Source organism: Diuraphis noxia, unplaced genomic scaffold, assembly GCF_037042655.1.
Source record: "Diuraphis noxia isolate RWA-SAM2 unplaced genomic scaffold, SU_Dnox_SAM2 contig0002, whole genome shotgun sequence".
Classification (NCBI taxonomy): domain Eukaryota; kingdom Metazoa; phylum Arthropoda; class Insecta; order Hemiptera; family Aphididae; genus Diuraphis; species Diuraphis noxia.
In genome coordinates, this window is record NW_028301712.1 from 51,500,932 (window position 1) to 51,523,424 (window position 22,493).

Sequence of the window (22,493 nt, forward strand, 5' to 3'; positions counted from 1 at the left end):
GACAAACATACAAAAGCAATTAAACGTAAACAAGAAGAATCAGTAAAATTCAACACATACAAATTAATAAGAACAGGAAAGATTTTTTAGTCATTATTTGTAGAAAATTATAACTGTAAAATTATATAAAAAAATTTCTTTAAATTTTAATAATTATAAATTCATAAATGTCTAAATAAAAATTTTTAATAAATAATTTTTAAAGCATATTTTCATATTTTTAGTGCATATTTTACATTTTTTCGGTGCATATAATAGCGCATATTTCATGATTTTTTAGTGCTATAAGTCTCGAGCCCTGGATATTAGTATTGTTGTAAAGTCGATGTGTTTACTGTGCGTTTCATCAGCACATTACTTTTAATGTCTTAATACGCAGCTACTAGTGCAGCTATACAGTGGTATATGTATATAATATATATATATACACATAATTACCTCTTCCGCCCCGAAATGAATGTTTTGTGCAAATCTGGTAATGCCTAAATCCGAAATCCTAATGACTAACAGGTAAGTAATGTCCGCTCACAATGGAAAACAGTTTGTCTTACATTTTTGCGGATCGACATTCAACGGTGTTAATAGTAATGATGACGACGATGATAACGTAGTTATTATACCCATGCGTTTTCTACACGAAATCGTGGTTTATACAGACACCGCGGTATACCTATATAAGAAGACCGTGGACAGAGATTTATAAGTCGGTTGGAAATGAAATATTCACGGCAATAGAATAATACGTCGCCTATATAGTGTCTACACGCTAATTCTACTCCGACATCTCCACTACAAACACACACACACATATAGGTACCTATATAAATATGTGTATGTACACGTGTATATATAATAGGTGCGTATGTGTGTCCAAGCCGCGGAGACAATTAGTTTGAATGACATCAGCAATTACCACCGATGTAAAAAGAAGCGGCAATTACATATATATGTATAGGTATAATATAATTTATTGGTATAGGTACGCGTATGTAACGACGGTATATATACATACGATGATGGTTCTGAGCAGTGTACCTCTATAATAGTGTACCTGTATCCGAAACGTATATGAGAAAATTATAGGTAGGTACCATAATATAACTGTTAGTTATATCATGGTAGGTAGGTACCTACACGTGCTATACGCACGGCGGGTGTATGCGTATAATAATAATATATTATATAATAGCGCGTAGGTGTGCGACGACGACGATTGGGTTTCCGATTTGAATTCCGACGGCGACGGCTAAATTTATTTTCGATTTTTATCCGCGGTTATGTATGTGTGTGTGTGTGTGTTTTTTGTTTTCCGAGAAGGGTTTCTCCATATATATGTATATACGTAATAAGATTATCATCGTCGAAAAACCACAGCCGCCGAAGATCCCTGCCAGCGCCCATTATTGTATACCTATATTATATAAGCGGGCTGTGCAAGCCCCCCCCCCCCCCGCGTAAAATGTGATTTACGATTTACGGGCATAGGTACCTACTACCTTCTACCTTCGTATACGATCTTTATAATATGTATATACGACGATCCTGCGGTGGCGACCTGCACAACAGATTATTATCAACTGTCCTCAGCCACCCTAGGTCTATTGTTGTATTATTACTATTATTATTACACACCCCGTAACAATATAATCACCTGTAATTTCTACATTTCGGTGGTATTTTTATACGTGTATAAAAGCTGCTGGTACCTACCAATATAATATTATAATATTATACACCACCGAGACGCACAATAAAACATCTCAATCATTGTATCAAACCAATATACGCGTGTATAAAGGGTTTAAAGTATTGTCCGAAATTTCGCTGAATGAGTTTACACGGTTTATCACAAAAGAACATACTATATATAAATATGTTATAATAAATAAATAATATGTTAAGAACAGAATATGAGGCTGCAAATAGGTATATCGACTTTAGCACAAAAACATCCCGAATTCGCCATGCTTAAAAACCAAATACATTTCAGATAATCAGATTTTACACCAGCCACAGCTGCTGCTGTTACATTATTATTATATGAAAAATCGAAGATCTCGGATAAAATGCATAATATAATATGTGTAAATATCGTATACAATAACGTGCGAGACAACTATTATAGGTATTATATGTACATTTTAAAAGTTTCGTTGGTGATTATAATAATGAAATAAGCACTTATTTTTGCGAATGATGTTAAGTTTACGGTTTAAACGTATCATTGTATATTTACACGTTTCTAAAGTAGGTAGAAACCTCGACCTATATTTTTGAATAATTTATCTATCCGTATGCACTGCATTTTAGTAATTTATATTACTTTTATAATGTATATATATATATATATAAATATACTTTGGAACAAAATACTTGGCTTAAAAATCCTTACCGTTACCTCTATCGGTCCCTATTGTAATACTTAAATCGATTTCATCTATATTATCACGCTTACATAACCATAGCGATAAAGACATTTTTTAAAACTATTTTAACAAGCCAAGGTAAGCCACTAAAATCTTCCGCATATATTAAATTATTGTTATGTTGTATTATAATAGTAATAATTTAAAGTAAACAGAAGATTCCAATGATAAAATATTTTGGCTTACATTATTTACACTGGTTCGATAAAATAGTGCCTGCTTCTTAAATTTCTTTATCGTTGGTTTACAAGCTTATTTTGAATGAATTACTTTTTAAAGAACCTACTATCTTTGTTTGTTTTCCAATCAATATATAGATGCTGTATTGCTGTATGAAAGTTTTTTGAATTTTTTTTATCATCCAAAAATATTAATCGTGAGAACACGCGCGCATATAACATTGTAAAAACTAAAAACAATAATTCATCCCTCTATCGCTATATATACATGTTATGTTCAAAATCGAAAACAATAATGTAATATTGCAATATATTATTCCCCATAGCCATAGGTGTCTAATATTAAAAACCTACTTACATCTAACATTTTATACAATATATAAGTAGGCTGTGTTAGTTTCTGTTTTTTCGTCTTAGCATATATCATCCACGGGACCATGGATAATTGCTTTTTATACATTTAAATATTTATAAATATTTATCATAAAATTATTATTAATTGCAGTATATATCATTGTACACGCGTGTTTAAGTTTAATAACTTGATTATAAACAAATCATCAAATGTGTATAAACACACACGAAGATTTTAATATTAAATTATATACTTCAAAGCTGAATCAATATTGCACCATAAATTGTATAGTTTAAAACTAAAGTTATGTATATTGCAAATATATATAACGCATTTTGAATTGTTTATTGTTTCATATAAGTATTATTAATTAATTTCTATTATGTGTGCTAGAATTGATTTTAACAGAAAACACTATATAAATTAATTAATAAATCGATTTCTTATGATTTCTCAAGTAAAATCTCAATTGCTTTCAAAACTACTCTTTTGAGTTATAATTCTTTCCTGAACTTTATGTTGCTGACAGTATTTTACTCGAAAAATATTAAGATCAAATAATATTTTACCAGCAAATATTTCATCCGAATAATATCTTGGATGAAAGCATTATTTGATATACGAAAATATTTCAATAAAAAACAATTTAGCCGACAGTATTTCATCCGACATATATTATATATATTTTGTTTGGATTATATTTTAGTCGAAAAGTATTTTGACTGAAACGTATTTTAGATGTCGCATAAAATATTTGTGGGCTGAAATACTGTCCTCTGAAATAATGCCTTCTATAATATTGTAGGCCAAAATAGTTGTTGGCTAAAATACAATCTGCTGAAATAATGTCGTCCGAAATATTGTCGACCAAAACATGATTCCGCTAAAATATTTGTCCAATAAAATACATTTCAGCTAAAACGAAGTTGGTACACAATGTCTTCGTATTCTTTATGCGTTTCCGTATTACGCCATGTCCTACGACGTGAATCCAGTTAGTGTGGCGAAAAACAAAATAGTTTGTATCGAACGCACCGCACTGCGGCGGAACAGCATGGTCAGAATAGACTTCGTTAGCATTCGACGGATTCACGAAGGACACGGCGTTAGCGTGTTTTCTGTATTTATTATTATAATATACATCATACAATGTTATGATGCTGGTTAAAATCTATATAGGTGTGTGTGTGTTTAAATTTTATATTCATATTTTTGCAAGATAACTATAATAACTATTATATTATAATTGTATACGATTTTAGATATGTATTTTAAATTTGATCAAAACCACCAATGAATGACTGAGTTAAAAATATCTGTGTAGCTCATCATATTAATGCAGTTTAAGACGGGGTTAATGTTAATCCACTGGCATTATATTTCGATTTGTCACGGCCAACACCATGCAGAAAGATCTAGTTTATATCATACTAATTATTATTATTTTATAAAAATAATACCTATTTTTTTTTTCTATTTTTATTCGTCATACGCGTACCTACGTAGGACTGTTGAGATACTTACTGCGGATGCAATATGATCATATCATTCGCTCTTAACTCAAAGGACGTAGCTACAGTATTACAACGGTGCATAATATACTTAATATTGTATGTGCGATGGCCTTCGTATGATGCAAAATACCCTATAGGTATATACATATATAATATATATATATATATATCGGGGCGTAAGTATAGCACACTTTAAATAAATTTAAATATTATATTATTGTTGTTTTAACGGACCTCGCGGGACGACTGCAAACTCCGTCAGCGTATTTGTTGGTACATATATGTAAATGTGTTGCAGTTATTTACATGATTTACATTATAAATATACGTCACACATTATACAAAAACCGTGGTGGCGGCATGTGCACAAGCACGCCCAGTATATACTGCATATTATATTATTATACATTTATACATATGTGTGTGTGTGTGTGTGTGTGTATACGCACGTCTGATCGCAGGATTATAACGCACGATGAGTTTGTGTGTGTATGTGTGAACGGTGCACTCCACCACGGCCGGAGAACGAGGCTTTTGCCCGATGGGTGAGTGGGCCGCTGAGGGTCGCGGGTCGTCGTGTGGTGTCTGCACCGCTGTCTGCGAGCAAAAGGTCATTGCGGCATTTATTTATTATTATTATTTTTTTTTTTTTAATTGTTCATATTTTCCGAAGCAGCTCTCGTGTAGATATATACATATACATATATATATATATATATACCTATACGACACACTCACCACGCGTTAGCACGAACGTGCGGGGAGAAGTTTGCGCACTGTCGCCGGATCGATCCGAAAGTCAACTGTCCCCATCCCTTTTAATGTGTATACGTATCGCCCTAACAGCACCACCGCGCGCCGGACTGGCCCGCTCAATGTACAGTGCACACGCACGCACTTCGTCGCCATTTCACCGTAATAATACATATTGTATAATACAAACTTACTACCCCCTTCTCTCCTAAATCTGTGTCGGTACTTTTGTGTGCGTGTCGACTGCAGTGGGGCCATGCCAGATTGACTTATTAGTATATATTATGTGCAGGGCGTAGGCATATGCCTCAATTCCTATATCTTACACTCAAAGTATTACCAAATTATTGCCCAGCCTATATTATAATAATATTATGTTATAGTATAGTTTTATTTTGTACATGTTATTATATAATAATAATATGATGATATTTACTAGCACACAACTTGATAACATCATAATGGACGGTATAACAATTAAATAATAATAATAAATTAATAACAATATGAACGAGTAACGAGTATAGGTATACAATATATAATAACGAACGTCGCGTAGTCGTTATACTACAGCAGCGCCCGTGTAATACTTAATTAAGTTTGGGAAACTGTTTTGTACATTTTGTCAAGTCTTCTTCGTTATAATAGTTATAATAATATTATATTATGCAGCATTGCAGCAGTAAGGGGCGTACATATCGATTCCACCGATTTTGTATATCGACTCCACCGGCTACTGTTCATAATATATACAATATACTATACCAACTAGGTAATTTATATATCAACGCCACCGCCGAGCCTCAATATAATAATATAATGTATAAATATTTAAAACTATACACCTAAGAGTAAAGGAGGTTAGTTGCATAAATATTTATTGAGAAATCATAATTCACCTAGATTCGATTTGATATTATTATTTTTAATATCAATATTTCTAAATTAAAATAAAATGTAGGTTACCTATATTTTTTTTTTAAATCTTTTTGTTTTAATAAATAAATGAAAGTTTTTGTTTTCAGTTTTAAAAAATAAACCTTAGCACCTAATATGCATGCATATTACAAAATATACATTTACATATTATCTAAAACATATTTTTGATATTTCAAAAGTATATAAATCAAATCTTATGCAAACGGTTTTCATAATATATAAGTAATAACGTTTATATTTGATAAATATTATTATAAAAGCAATTTTTCAGCAATATATTCTATATTTTAATAATAATACTGTAAAAATATAAACATTATTATATACCTATTGTGATTTATGATTTTGTAACAGTATACTGAATACCGAATACAAAACAAAATTACCCTCTATATGTGATCTAATAAAATAATGACAATATTAAAAAACTTTATAATATCTATGAACAAATATTCTGGATAGGTGTGTTATTGTTTTAATAATCATATAATTATACAAGTGAACTCTTTTTTATTTTTTCAAATATTGTTAAATATTATTCAGCTGTGTTGGTGCGTCACAAAAATACCCACGCTTTATTTTGTAGGTATTTATAATCTATTACTAACTTTACGATCGTGAAATATCAAAATTAACAAATAAATTTGTTAAAATAATAAACAATCTTAGTCTAGAATTTGATAAATTTAAAAACAAATTACCTATTACGTTTTGGTACTTATTTGAAAATTAAAAATGACGATAGTAAACGCACTTCATTATAGACATTAAAATTATATTAATTATTTTATTTTAAATTCGTTGTACATATTATATCATATAAATATTATGATATAAATAGTATATAATATTAATATAAACTATAATTAATAATTGTACATTAATTTATTTAACATTATATGAATCGCGAATTATAAATTAATAATTTAAATAAATACAATTCAGTAAAATGTTAATTCGTATTATTATTGAGCTTATAACTATTGGTTAGTACCATTTTTATAAATTTTAGACTTGGCGAAATCGATAGGTAAATAGTATAAACAGTTGCCACTAGACGTCGAAGTTGATATATGTATACCTTTTATCAAAAAAGGATGTTTCGGCCAAATCGATTAATTCCCGCTGCAGCTACCAGCTAGCCACTTCGACGGGACGCGCCGATTATACGATGACCGACCGACCCGAACGCAAAGTATCGTGTTATAGGTATAATAATATGATAAAAATATTTTTATACAACGGTATGAAACGCGCGAGTATAAACCGATTGAATAGTTCCATCAGATATCCACTTGTATTAATTAAACTTATTAAACACTCAGCTTGACCTGCAGATAAAATGCTATATATTATAGCCTTTAGGTATATACATGCGAATAGTTTAAAACTTTAAAACGAATATTAAATAAAAATTGAATAACATATTAAATATAATTACCATAAGCGTATATTATTATAACTATTGATTTATATTATATGATCTATATTCTATAATTTACAAAGCACGATTCGTGTTAAAAATTAATTTTCATATTGGTGTTGGTGACACGTTTTTCGTAGCTTGATTATTTCAGTTCTCGTTCAAAAAAGGAAAAGTGTAAAACAGCCATCACATCATACGGGGCCAAGTACTCCTTCGTCGCTAATATCTATTTAATAATAAATTACCATTTTCAACTCTTTAAAACAAAATGGTTGATAATAAATGATAATAACGGTTTTTAATATTTTTATTTTATTAAAAAGTCTTATGGATAATGATTAGTTGCAGTTATATTTTTATGATGTGCATAGATTCATCTTTTACGTTGATAATTTTATAAGGAGATACATTTTTTAGCACAGAATTCAGTAGTTAATATAAATATTAAATGAAATATGACTACGTTGCCAGTGATAGCCGACAGGTATTTAAAATGTTCACATATTGTTGTTTAGGTAAGAATTAATTTTTAAAGCGTAGTCGCGTAGATATATAAATTCAATATAATTATTATACAGGCCTAAGTCGAAGAGTTCATATGGGGCTTATATATAGTCATATAAATTTGAAAACATATTATAATATTATATAAGTTTAAGTATTCGACATTTGATCAGCATAATTTTCAATACACGAAGACAAGCGTTAAGAAAAAGTATTTTTATTTTTTATTATTATAAGGTTACTCCGGGTTAACTGTCTATCATCCATATACCCATATAGGTTAAATCGCATAAAAACCTTAGCTGTATTAGAAGTATGAAAACGAGTTTTAAGTTTTAACTGTAACATTTATATATATATATATATATATATTATATAATATAGACGTCACTCGATGTCGTTGTGCACTGACAACCTAGAAATTCCTTGTGTCAAGATTACTTCTTATTTCATTCATACACATATCAATATAAAATAATTCGAAGATTATAATAACACATTCTCGCATAGTGATATAATTAACAATGTGTTGAAAATACATATATAATTTTAAATTATGTCTAGACATACCTAAATCTAATTAGTAATTAACAATTGAGATTGGTTTGATGTTTCTGAATTAACGAAGTCAAGAAGTCCGTTTAATACATAACTATAACCTTCGATATCATCGATTTTAATCCATTCTATATGGTAAGATTAATATTTAAATGTTTAAAAAAATACTATACAAAATAAAATTGTTAACGTCTAAACGGAATGATAAATATTTTCAATATACGTCAGAAGCAGAACGCATAAGAATAATGTTTGTAATTAGGACTGTATAGAAGGAATGAGTGTATCTAATTATTCAAAACAACAATAAAACCCTACATCTATTTCATGATGTCATTTTAGTTATTCCTTTTTCATTCCATCGTGATCTTATATTCTATGGATGACTCAACTTAATATAAATTATTTAAAAACAAACGTCATAAACTCATAACGTTCTGTTACAATAGAAACATTAGAAACACTTATGGTAATATTATATTGAATAGTTTTGAGTTTCAAGAATGTGTGAAAATTCTTACAAATTATAAAATTAAATTTTTAGGTACTTAGACATAATATACTTACATTTTATTTCTTTTTAATGAAAAACAAAAAAACCAAAAATGTTTACATTTAATAGTGATTTATCATTCGTATTATACACTTTAAACGTATATAATATAAATTACCATAGTTTGAATGCATTACTATTACAATAAAACTTAAAAGTCGTAAGAGTATCGGAATATAATGGCGGTGGTGCATCGGAAACTTGTGGAGCAGCCGCAACAACAATCCTCTCGGAAAACGTTTGTCATGCGGTTTCTGGTTCTTTTCCAAAACCCGTATGAATTTTGTAGCATGCCACCACATCCTTTACGATCCTATCAGCGTCCTTGTGATCAAAAAGTGAGTCCATCGAAGAGTCGCCGGTTGTGGAAACTTTTGGCAGTGGAAGCGTAGATATTGTCCGTCTTAAGAACTAGTAACAGTAGTATGATATGGTGTTGTATGACATATAAGTATCGGAGTGTAACCCGAATCTCGTGGTCGACCACCGTCCGCATTGGCTTTCATTACATCAGACTCAACAAACTCAAAAGTCATACAAGACATTACACTTGACTGCTCATATTATAGTTGTCTATAGAAATAACTAACTGTTACATAGATTTGTGACACTAAATAAATTACAATGATATTGTTTTTTTGTTAATGTTTATTAAAATAATATCTTACCTATGTATCTACTGTTATAACTTCTGAGGCGAAAATCTTTTTATCACTATTTACAGAAAAAAAATTCAAAAAATGATCTATAGTTAGTTAAAATAGTCAACAAAAAAAAAAAAAATTTTATACTATGTTGTATAGGAAATGCTATTATAAACATTTAGTGAAAAATTTAATTATCTACGGTTATTTGTTTTAAGTTACACGAAAAAAAAAATGATCTAGTAAAAACTGGTTTTGCCTTGAGTTTTTTTTTTTTGGCTTTTCCTTATTTTTTAAAAAGATATTGAGAATTTTTGAATTTTACCTCAAAAAAGTAAAAACTAGATCAAATTAACTGTCAAAAACTTCTTCAAAATTGAAAACTAAAGTATTTTTGGAATACCTTACGTTTACATACTCAAACGTCAAACACTCAAACGCACACATTATCGTAAATTCAATATAATATTCATCGCTCCGCTCAAAATCTAAAATATTTTTGTACCGAAGAATCTAGAAAAACATAGTTAATAGATTATTCAAAAATCAATTAACTTCATCTATAATTAACTATATATATTTTTATTATTAATGATTATTTATTCAGCTTATATTCATAGTTTCACTTATAGTTTTAAAATTCTGATATATAACATAATTATAATTATATAATATAATATTTCATATGAACTAAGGTACTTGTGAACTACTGTTGACTGTTGTTAGCAAACATAATATTTTGCACAAGTATTACAGCAATACAGCCTACAGGTATTAATTTATTTACGCAAAGTCAAAATCATCATGTGAATTTATGCATTTAATTATTATTTCCACTTTCATCGTTATAAAATTTGTTTAATTTAAATTCATCAGTATTTTATGGTTAAATCTGTGCTTACTATCTTTTATTTTGATCCATTGTATATATAAAAAAAAAAACCACAATTAAAGATAGATTATAACCAGTCGGCAGGATTGCAGGAACATTAAATTATAATCCCGTATATCCTATATATTTTATCCTTCAAACTAATTAATAATAAGTAATAATTATTAATTACTAATTGTCTATTCTTATGATTTGTACTATTGATAAAACACCAGCTGTGCATGATAAATAAATAACGAAAATATAAAAATAATTTTTAAAAAACTATGTTATTTTTATATTTTTATTATTAATCACAATCATATGATGTAAAGCTACAATTGCATTAATATAATATACATTTATAATTATTACCTATATAAAACAATAATACACACTGAAAAAACAATAAGATACTTATAGAGATGCCTATCTAATATAAAACGACAAAACGTAATTGTTGGGAGGAATAATATATTATCATTATTAATATTAATATTGTGATAAAATGTCACACAATTATACTGTGGGTTGTTATAAATGAATAATTTTTATATTTAATGATTAAGAAGATGATGTGTTTGTTCACACAATGAACATTAAAAGAAAATTATAGTGGCTTGCTTACAAATTATAAAACCCATTTTAATTTGTATACATATTTTTTAGTCGAACTCGTGTTTTATAGGTATAATAATACATATATTGTTGATATATACACTTATGATATATTACTTATGCAAATGTATTTATTTATTCTGGATTTTGTCTTAATTTAATTTTTATTATTTTAAACAATACTTCATTTCCTTTTTTTCATTATTGTTATTTTTATTTTGTTATATACCTAAAAATATATTTTATCTTATAACAACGTAGTTTCATTGGATGTAGGTAGTTACATCATGTGCATAATTATTCTTACACTTTTTAAAGTAAGCTAATCGAATACAATTTATACAAATGTAAACTGTATAGTGAACGTGATATTATCTATGTATACTATATCTGTCAAAGTATTAACATTAAAAATTCAAACCAAATATTTTTTTTTGTGCGGAAAAATGCGCATACACGAAACTCGACATTTATATAGTCGTTAATAATTTTGTTTCATGAAATATAAAGCAAAAGTTCAAAAAAACATGACTGGTTACAAAAGCATTTAAAAATGATATCCCAATAATATATATTATTATACTATAATATATATTATTATACTATAATATATAACCGGAAAATGCCAGCTAAAGGTACCGGCGTACCGCACTACCGCGGCACACAGCGTATTTATATAGCACTATAGGTAGGTAGTACAATGAACGTGATTGTACTAGAAAAATACAAAATAATTGTACGCAACAGAACAGCACAATTACATCCTTTATACTCTCTTAAACGTTTTCTTTGACATTGTCGGCCGAACAAATAAAAACATTCTCAAACACTATAGCAATACATTGCGTGGCTCTTGTATGAAATCTAGGATCCGGGGACTGCGATTTTGATCCTGACAAAACAACGTCAACACAATGCCTTGGAAACAAAAAATAAAAAACTTAAAAAGGTAAGCATTTTTGTATTTATACCTGTGTACATATTATTATTTATTATTATAATTTGGTTTGGTTTCAACAAATATATATATATATATATATATACGAGAATATATATTATTCTTTTGTCTCTACGGACACGTCGTCGTCCTTGATTGACAGAATTAGTATAAACACATTGAGCATATAACTACAGCAGTATAAACGAGTCATACCGTCCTGTATATTATAATATACGCGAGCGTGATTTAACCCTTTCGTCTCGCCCCATACGCGCGTGAATAATAATAATAATAATAATAACGTATTGTTTCTTCGTATTCTTTGTCCGGACGAGGACGGTGTCTCGGAGTATATAATGTATGTATATATATATATTACATAGTAGGTAATAGGTATGTACCTACCAGCTATAATACTCGTAAAATATCGGACCGTTGCGGTGGGAGTGAAATAATTTGGGTGATCATACCCACTGCTATTGATGTATTGATTTCATTGGCCCGGCGGAAAACGTGACGATCGGATGCCATTATTATTATTACGCGCGTATTATTAGGACGTATTGGGTGTATATTATTATATAGTACCTAAATCCACGCCGGCGTGTGTATGTGCGCGAGAAGTGTAAAACATTTGTTCACTCGTATTTAACTCGTTCACTCGCTCTAGTTATTAGTCATTTTCTTAATAAGAATCATTATTATTATTATTTCGAGGATTTTATTTTTTTTTTACCATTTCATTTTGTCTCGTTACACGCCGAAGTTTAAGACGCACCATGTATATATAATGATATATTTTATATTTATTTATTGTTATTACTATTATTATATGCGATGTATGTGTAGCGCGAGATGACGATGCGTACACGTATATGACGATGGCGCGGCGGTGGTAGCAAATGGCTTTCTTCACCTTGTTAGTGTGAACATCTCGCCAGCATCCGCAATAAAATAATTTTATGTATAGTTATGTTTTCGAATCATTAAACATTAGTTAACATTTATTTTTATATTTTTTTTTGTCCAGCTATACGTCTGTTTGTTTTTTTTTCAGACGTTTATATTTTTTCTAACTATAAATCTTTAACGAACATATCAAAATATTTAACAATAAAAAAAGTTTACCAACCTTTATATACATAATTACTTATATGTGCTACAAATGTGTATCTGTGTGACGTTTGGTGTGTTTCATATATACATAATAGATGTTAGATATGCCTAACGCCTAAGTGTATATAATAAATTAAACCCATTATAATATAATATAATATAATATCATCGTATTTCGTATAATATTGTTGTGATGTTATAAATGTAAAACGTATTTCATAATTTTATTATGAAACGATGTCTTCTAAGTTAACAATCTAATTTTTATAAGGTATTCACCATAACAAATATATAACTTAAAAGTTATAACTGTTTCACGTTAACTATATACAGTGATAGTTTATCTTTAACATTGAAAACTATTACGTATACACAATGTTAGTCACCAAATCTTCTAAACACGAATATTAGAAATTGCTGTAGGTATATTATACCATATGTATGGTAAATATGATACATACTATTACTTTAATTTTAATAATAGTATTTACAATCAATCATTATAGTTATAATTAGTAATTACCTACCTATATTGTACCCAACAAAATTTCAATCACCAAAACAACAATATTGATGAATATAGGTGATAATATAATTAATCTCGGTCAAACTTATACTAAAGATATGTGTATAGGTGCTATTATACTCGTGCATGATTCTAAAACAATACATTGTAGCTATTTAAGCCATAGAATTCTATTTAATAGAATTTGGTTCTAATTTGATTTTTTTCTCAAAAATGTTTCATTATACAGAAAATGTCGTTAAATGGAAATTCGTTTAAGGAAATTTCACTATGTACGGTCGTCCTTCGTCGAGTATCTTGTATTCGTCTGCAGTGTCTCATTGCGCGTTTTTAGTATTTATAAACTTTAAACCAAAATATTTGAATTTAATAAATCTAAATAGGCAAACTAAAAAGTATGCAAACTTAAACTGTCATCTAGACAATTGAGTTCAAAATTTATGTTTAATGGATTCTTATTCTTACTCCCCTTATAGTATTAATTAGTATTAACTTATTTTAGTTTTAATATTAATGTAAAATGTTGCCTCTATAATGGCCAACTATTATACCAATAAATATATTTTTTATGATAAATGCATCCTTATTTCCGTTAATAAATTGTGTATTTATTTAAAATTATTTTCAACAGAACAATGATTTATAATGCACTTCACAACTAAACATAAAAAAACTTGGCATTAGATGCGCTTGTATTATTATGATATTATATATACATATTGAAGAAATTGTATTAAGATTAATGACTTTTAATTTTTTAGTTATTATTAGTTTTGACGTATTAAAATCTATAATGATTAATGAAATCCTAAAATATGATTTCAATTCTAAGATCCTCTATTATATAATATAATATGTACAAGATAATATACTAAACATGCTCAACCACGTTTTTTTCCTTTTATAAATAATAATGAATGTATTCAAATTTTGATTATTATAAGAATTTTTAGGTATACTTATATAAACACCGTATTTTCAAATACAGTGATGAAAACTCTCTATAACGAATCTGAAGGGACCATGTGATTTTCTTCGTTATTGAAAGTTTTCGTAATAGAGAGTAATTAATAGGTTTTTAATCAAACCAACCATTATAAGTTAACTTAATGTTATTTACGTAATATAGAGTTTTTAGTTGTAACGAGTTTCGTTATAAAGCGTTTTCACTGTACTTAGATATTTTATGCAATTTAAAGTACCTATTGTGTGCTGTGTCTATACAAACTTCTTTTTTTTCTCTCTTTTTTTAAAAGAATTCCTGTTTTTATAAATTGTTAGGCAGATAATTTTTTATTTTTATTTCAATGTATCTTGAATGAATATTTTTTTTTTAGGTTTTAAATTTGTGTAATAAGAATAATAACTATAACATAGGAAAAATATATATGTTAAGTAGATTTGAGGACTATGGTTATCTATCAATATTCAGTAGTATGTAAAAATTTTCTGATCATAATAAATAGTAAATACTAGATCCAATATTTCATACATTTTATATTTTAAGGAACTATTATACTTTATATATATACCAAATACAAGTTAATAACTCAGACAAATTACTAGCCCAATTTTTTTTTTTAGGTATATACATCGACATTTTCAAATAAATTATTATAATAATTACAAATGTCGTTAAATCTATAATATGTGAATAGATATTATTCACAAAAAACTTGATTTATAAGGGCACATTGGGTAGGCAATTTAAAAGCATATTTTAAGGAATATCAGAAATTCTATTTTCATCATATTATTATATTAATAACATTGATTTTAAATATAAATGGAATTTATATTTATAGTCAAATATAACTACCTTTAAAATAATTACATTTAATAGGTACTTTTATTTAAACATTACATAAGAAAATCAATTTTATTTGTTTGTTAGGATTTATTAGCCTTCTGAATACAATCTTAATAATTTTAATATGAGTAGTGTATTTAAATGAGAGTGATGGATAGATCCCCCTTAGGATTTTTATACATAAGCATTAACCCTTAAATATTATAATTAAAAATTACCAAATTGGTATTCAATTAAATTCAATTAAAAATTAATATCACTATTAAAATGTAATCACCTATTATACCTACTCTATACCCCTTGAAAGTTGAGCTTCAAATATGCCACAAATATATAGCGAATTAATTATTATGCTAAATATTATAATAAATCAAATGCTAAAAAACAATATAGTTAATGGGTAAAAAAGGTACATTCATACAGAATGCTGTTTATAGATTTTAAATATTTGGATTTTATTTTAAATTTTTAAATTATCTTTTCATGCGTTAAGACTTAAATTTGGCTAATGGCTAATTCCACTAATGGCTAACTACAAAAACTTTCGGGAGTAATTCAGATAAGTTAATTATTTAACTAATTAATATACTAGATATTTATAGGTATATACATACAGGGTGTTCCAAAGAGATCTGACATTCTGACAAATGAAATAACTTTTGTTCTAATCAATATTTTTTAAAAATGTCTTTTAAATATAATCCATAGACACTTGCACTACATTTTTTTTTTTTTTTTTTACTGAAAATAAAAAACTTGAAAATTGATAAAATTTTTTTCGAAATATTCAACATACCCAATTTGTAAATTTGATTTTCAGAAAAATTTATATGGTAAAAACACTTATTTAAGTCAAAAGGCTGATTTTTTACAATTTTTTTAAATATCAATATTTTCGTTGGGTAAATTATAGTAATTTATAGTTTATACATCGCATATTATTAAATATAAATACAATAAAAAAATGATTAGATTTTAACATGCACTTGTTTAAAAATGTTCTTATAAAATATTTTTAAAAAACTTTATTATTATTTGAAATTACAAGGTTTTTAACATTAACTAGATCGTAATTTACTTAACGAAAATATTGATATTTAAAAAAATTGTAAAAAATCAGCCATTTGGCTTAAATAAGTGTTTTTACCATATAAATTTTTCTAAAAATCAGATTTACAAATTGGCTATATTGAATATTTCGAAAACATTTTTATCATTTTTTATCAATTTTTATGTTTTTTATTTTCAGTATTAAAAAAAAAAAAATAAAAAATGTATTCTAAAAATGTAGCGCAAGTATCTATGGATTATATTTAAAAGACATTTTTTAAAAATATTGATTAGAACAAAAGTTATTTCATTTGTCAGAGTGTCAGATCTCTTTGGGACACCCTGTATATAGTAAATGATCCACATCCACTATATATTAATTAATACATATTGCTTATTTGTGGGTGGAATAATCGTGAAAGTTAGTTGAATTCTCGAACTTAGTGGACTTAAAATACATCTAATACATTAAGCACTAGTAACTAGATAATAATATATAATATTGGTCACCACTTATCTCTCACATAGTCAAAGACATTAAATTATTAGACGATTAGGAATAATTTAAAATCTATAATATATATGCCTATATGTAAGCCATGATAATAAACTTTAATTAGGAGTCTGAAATTTACCAAAACAAATATAATTTAATATAAACTATTACCTAAAAGAAGTACCGTAGTGAAGTAGGTATCCCGTAAATATACCATGCAAAATTATCCTGTAGGTATAAATAATTTTATTATTGGCTTTAAAATGAATTTTTTAAATATTCACCTCTGATCTTGAATTTTTTAAGTTTACCAATAAAATTTTAGAGAGAAGACTGTAGATACGGATTTTCTATGATTGTAACTTAATTGTATTTTTTTTTATTTTTTTTACTTATTGCAGTTAGACAAGAAAAGAATTTTGGGTTTATGATATTTAGCCAACACAACTGAACTTCACATCGGTACGGTAAAAAAAAAAGAATAAACTGTAATCTTTTTAGACATTTTATATGCAAGGACGTAACTTACATAATTATAATCATATTCAGAATTCATGATATATATGTACTGTTACACAGGTTAAATTATGTAAAATAAGTTGCCTACCTATAAAATCACCGACATTTATATGTATAGTAAAAGAATACCTATCATAGAAACCTCTATGACGATATTTATGAGATAATCTACTTATCATATAATTACGTGTTTCCGTTAAAATGAAATAAAAATAATATTTATTATTCATGATTAGCTCGTAAATAATACGTAATTATTATAATACATCTGCAGCCACTAAAATTACTTTTTAGTAATTATTTTATTATTTATACTTAATAAGCAACTATAGTTACAATGCTAACTAAAAAAATATTAATAATAATTTGGTCTTATTTGTATTGTTATTATGGTAGTGAAACTATTGAAAAAATAACTGTTGAAAAATCCTCTTTTATCCAAATAAATTGCTTTTAGAGGACCACAATGTAACCTGCACATAGGTATACCGCAGTATGTATATAGTGTCTAGTCGCGATTAAAACAGACCAATTAATTATTTAGTCACTTCAACATTATAGGCACTCAAAATTTTTTAACTTTTAAGTAAATTTAATATATCATGAGTGTTTACCCTAACCTACGAGCCTATAAAATAATTAAATTATGTATACGTTGTATACGTTGAATAAAGCACACATTTAGTACATCTCAAAGACCTACATTCAATAATACATAATTTAATATCATCATCATTCGCTATTATGGCACAGCACATATAAGTGCACTTTGAATATAAGACACTATATAAACACTGTCGCTTTTAAGATTCATCATTTACACTAAGACTACAAAATATATGTACATTATACATAGATACATTGTAGGCGTACGCAGATCCGATATTTTCGGCCGAACCTGAGATAACAAATGTGGTCGTGTACTCATGTCACAATTATCCAACTTTGGTGTAGTTTTTATTATTTTTTTTTTAAATATTTCAACTTGAAATATATTTATAAATTTAATACTGTTGTGTTTAAATATAAATAAAAATACATTTTAGTTGTTTATACCTACAACAGTGAACGGATAATATTATATTGTAAGTATTGCTCTCATGAAAAAAAGCTATTTTATTTTTACATAATCCCATTAAAATGAAAACAAAAAACACATTAAACTATAATTCAAAAACTTAATACGATAACTTACAAATGAAACAATACTAGTATATTAATAATTTGTTCAATAATTTATGAATAATATAAAAACATAAAAAATAATTCATCTATTCATCCATGGCTTTAAAATGTATCAAGGGAAACCAGTGGGTTTAGGGAGTGCAACGCCCCCTCCCCCACTGTAGCTACAGGCCTGTGGAGAGGTGTTAATAACATCATATCTTAATAAGATGACTTATCATTACACCGTCAAATGACCATGAGCCTCCGCTGCAGATAATATGTATAATAATATAATATGCAATATATACATAGTGCATTTATTCGTATTTTTAATGCCCCCAAAAAATGTCAAGTCAAAATCATGCTCTACCAGTTCACCCCTTACGCGTATATGCCTATAAAAGACATTATATAATAATATGCTTACGTCTATATATATATATATATATATATATATATAATATATATATCAAAAACCATATAGATACCCTACACTGGTTACACTCACATGCATACACTATCGATAGTCACTTGAAATGTACCTATAGAAAGATATCATGAATATTAAAATAGAATGTTGCGCACCTACCTACCCCATACTTGCGTCATAAAAACTAAACTTTCAAAAAAATCTTTATTAAAAATACCAGCTCAAATCAATTTATTTTGCGCATTTAAATTTTTAATTCAAAACATGAAAATCTGTTCATAATAATTAAAATTGAGTTAGTGAAATTTAAATGCTTACATACAAATTGTAAATCGATACAATAAGCCAACAACATACATGAATAATATTCTCATTTAGAAAAAAAAAATATTTAGTGTTACGTAATGTAAACATAGTACCTAAACGCAAATGTATTAATATGTAAATAAGCAAATTAAATATTTTATTATTGCTCAGCAGAGGCGTAATCACAACGTAATATAGACTACTAATTGACTAGAATGCACTAAATTCTATCTATATGTATAATATTTAAAAAAAATGGTTAAGTAGTGAGGTTATAAATTTACAAGTAAGTATTTAATATTTAATAAGTTCATGTATATGATGATTCTATATTAATAAAAATATATAATTAAATAAATTATTATTGAAATAAAGTAATTGGTGATATGATTATATGAATACGATGGTGTAATAATACTTAAGTTCTTACGATACATATAATAGGCAAGTATACTGTATTAGTATTACACATGTCTTTATTAATAAATTTGTTAAATTTTATCAGACTATTAGTTTGTTGACTAATTAAGACCAGTTTAGTAAGACTAGTTTAGATTTCTTCCTCTGCAATATAATAATAATTTTTATTATTTTTCAACATTTATTTGTGATATCTCATAAGCAAATATACATGCGTATTGGTGATACGCATAATATAATATAGGTATGTACCTAGGTAAACTAGTAATTTATATAGCCATGAAAGACATATTAGAACAAATTACACCACAACAATACTTATTTACAAAAACATTTTTTTAAATGTTGTACTTTATCATTTTACAGTATTTGATAATATTTTTATCATTTAGTTTACACCTGTAGGAATAACTTGTTATAATATGGGTCATCGGTATCACCACAGTTGCGATTTTACGACGAACGCGTGTGTCATCAAAATGTATTTAGGTATACTGCAGCTGGGTTCATACGATGATAAAAAATGCAATAGTTACTGTCGTGAAAGATCTATCATGCATTTCATGATCATGTGAGAGTGAATAAGTAATATGGTGTGATAATAACTATCGACTATCGTAAAGTTCGTACAGTATAAACTGTCGCAAAAACAAGAAACTATCGTATTTACTAGCATAGTATGGACCTAGGTACTTAAATCTACAAAATATAGGTTCAAAGAAGGTTGAATATAGGTATATAGTTATAATCAAATGAATATATATATATGTATATACTATATATAGTATGCGGTGGATCAGAAATACACTTCCCTATAGGTACGTAAATATACGATTGCATTACTGCAATACCTATATATTACAACTGCAGTCATGCTTGCAGCTATATGCAATTAATGATCCACTGCAGTTTCAGGGTACCGCCTATTTAATTGTGAAAAATTGTAAGGAAACACGATACTATAGACATCGTGTGCACGGTAAATACATTAAAATATATTATATGTGTATTATATATCACGTTTTTCCCTTATATAGGACAACTATATAACACTGTTAGCTATTTTCTGTTACGATAAACTATGTATAACCTACCTACGGTATACCTACAGCATTTTACTCATTGTTCTACATATTTTTATGTTCTTCCACGGAAAAATATCATATTGAAAGTTATTTTTGAGAAATCAATAGTACGTTTTCAACCAATAGTTTTTTTTTTCTGAACTAGTTTTCTGCTCAAATTACACTTTCACAATTAGACTTAAAAAGCCGGTTGCCGATATTAACCTATCACCGACCTATAAAAAGCCGACATTTCCATCTGATTGAGAGTTTCAGTTTAAATTTATTAATATTTTATCGTTTTTTTTTTTTTAATTGGTTATCCGATATTGCTGTCAATAGATAGTATAATCTTAATTCTTAATAACTTTTTAACTTCAGAGTCAAATCTAGGTATTTGTATACGCCGATTGACAACTTTAACATTTTTATATGTAAGTAGTATGACTGATATAATATGTAAGTACCTGCTATGCGGTTGTCGTGTGTGAATCTGTGATAGACGATTGAGTTCAGTTTCAAGTAATATTAAATAAAAATGCACGTAAAATTATGACCTTTTTTTGTGGCCGGTATTTTCCAAATTAAAATTTGGCAACCCTAGCTGTAACTTGTGTCCTGCAGGACCCGGTGGCAAGTGTACACGAGTCAGATATATATTCCTTATAGTAAGCGAGTGAAAATTTACGAGGACATAATATACATGGCAAGAGTGTAAGACGTCCTGTTTCAGTTTATTATATACGACGTATATAGTATGGTATTTATATATAATGCATATTATACCTATTGGTTGAAACCTACCTACCTCCTTGCATTGTTCTGTTCCGTCGTGTGTCATTGATTATCATATCCATCCTAACAACTTGTTCGATGCGATCAATTATATTAATTAAGTATAAGTACGGGTGGTTTTTTATTATTATTATTATTATTATTATTACTATTATTAAACAGGTTCACGTTATTTTTTTATAGACGCAGACGATATAGGCACGACAATTAATGCGATAAACGTATTATGCAAGTTAAGGTGATATAGGTATTATATTGCACGTAGGTACAAACGTAATAATAAGAACACAGGCTTGTATTATAGATAGTCGTATACAGATACCTATATTTACTACCTATATACGTATTTATTTTGATACGTGCTTCGTGATGAAGAAACCGTCCCACTATAATATTAATTTAAAAGCACTTTTACTATAATAGACACAATGATGTACCGGACACTCAGCGGCAGGTTGATATATATTATAATATAATATCTTCTACACTAAGATGATACATAAGTACCTACCTT